Genomic DNA, 1789 nt, shown 5'->3' on the forward strand with positions numbered 1-1789 from the left:
ATGTTATCAAAGGCAAGATAAGTTACTTTTCTACCAAACTGGATATATTTTTCGTGTTTTTATTCAATGTAACATATTGGGTTTGTATTACTGAACACATAGATTCGAAAATGTTGTCAAAAAACAAATATATAACAAATAAATGTTATCAAAAGAAAGATAAGTTACTTTTCTACCAAACTGGATATATTTTTCGTGTTTTTATTCAATGTAACATGTTTATTCAGCTCGCAAAACATACAGTGTTTACCGATGTATTGGAAAATTCAAGATGGCGTCTGATTCTCACTTTAACACAGTAAGTTTGGGAAAAGGTGTTATAAATAAAAACCCAGATCAAATACTGTTAAAAACTCGCTCAATATATGTTACCGTGACATAGGTTGACATATATTCGGCGGGTTTTTAATAGTATTTTGTATAGTTTTTTTTTATTTATAACACCTTTTCTGAAACTTACCGTGTTAAAGAGAGAATCAGACGCCATCTTGAATTTTCCAATACATCGGTAAACACTGTATGTTTTTCGAGCTGAATAAATATGTTGGGTTTGTATTACTGTACACATAGATTCGAAAAAGTTGTCAAAAAACAAATATATAACAAATAAATGTTATCAAAGGCAAGATAAGTTACTTTTCTACCAAACTGGATATATTATTCGTGTTTTTATTCAATGTAACATGTTTATTCAGCTCTAAAACCATACAGTGTTTACCGATGCATTGAAACATTCAAGATGGAGTCTGATTCTCTCTTTAACACGGTAAGTTTGGGAAAAGATGTTATAAATAAAAAAACCTGATAAAATACTGTTAAAAACTCGCTCAATACATGTTACTCTGACATAGGTTGACATATATTCGGCGGGTCTTTAATAGTATTTTGTATAGTTTTTTTTATTTATAACACCTTTTTCCAAACTTATGGTGTTAAAGAGGGTGTGAGATGCCATCTTGAATTTTCGAATACATCGGTAAACACTGTATGTTTTTGAGCTGAATAAATATGTTACATTGAATAAAAACACGAAAAATATATCCAGTTTGGCAGAAAAGTAACTTATCTTGCCTTTGATAACATTTATTTGTTATATAGGTACTTATACAGTTTAGTGACGACATTAAAAAATGGAAATATTGAAAAAAAAATTATTGTACGTAACTGTTATAGACTGAAGTTCTCCGAAAAAAAAAATTCACTTCATTTGATCAAGTAGTTTTTTTTTCACATCGAAAAACAATTATTTATCACGGCTACGTCAACGTGGCCATTTTGGAAATGTCATTGCAGCGCCCAGGAATTGCCCAAATGCAGATAACTGCCGTGCATAGCAGAATACCTCCATTTAAGACCAATCTAGCCCTTTTTCCCCCCACCAGAATGAGATTTTTTTTTTTTTTTGCGAAGACAGATGCCATTTTTAGGGTGTTTTTTTTTTTTTTTTAATTTGTAACAGAAGTAAATAAACGAAATTTCGAATTAAAAATTTTGTTTCGAATTTACCCATGCGTGTCCAACTGCGCATGTTTCGAAAATAATCTCGTATAAAAATTCTTCAATTCTTTGCTTTCTTCAATTTTTTTTGCATATTATTAAAAATTAAAAAAAAAACGCAAAAAAATTGCAGATTTAAAAAAAAAAAAAAACGAAAAAAAAACGGAAAAAAATTCAGATGCGTTGTGCGCATCTCATTCTGGCGAGAACAAAAAGGCTAGATTGTGAAATTTGGCCTAAAATGGAGGTATTCTGCTAGGTACATTTCCAAAATGGCCACGTTGACGTCGTC

Source organism: Euprymna scolopes, chromosome 16 (genome assembly GCF_053919585.1).
Source record: "Euprymna scolopes isolate OS-2025 chromosome 16, ASM5391958v1, whole genome shotgun sequence".
Lineage (NCBI taxonomy): Eukaryota > Metazoa > Mollusca > Cephalopoda > Sepiida > Sepiolidae > Euprymna > Euprymna scolopes.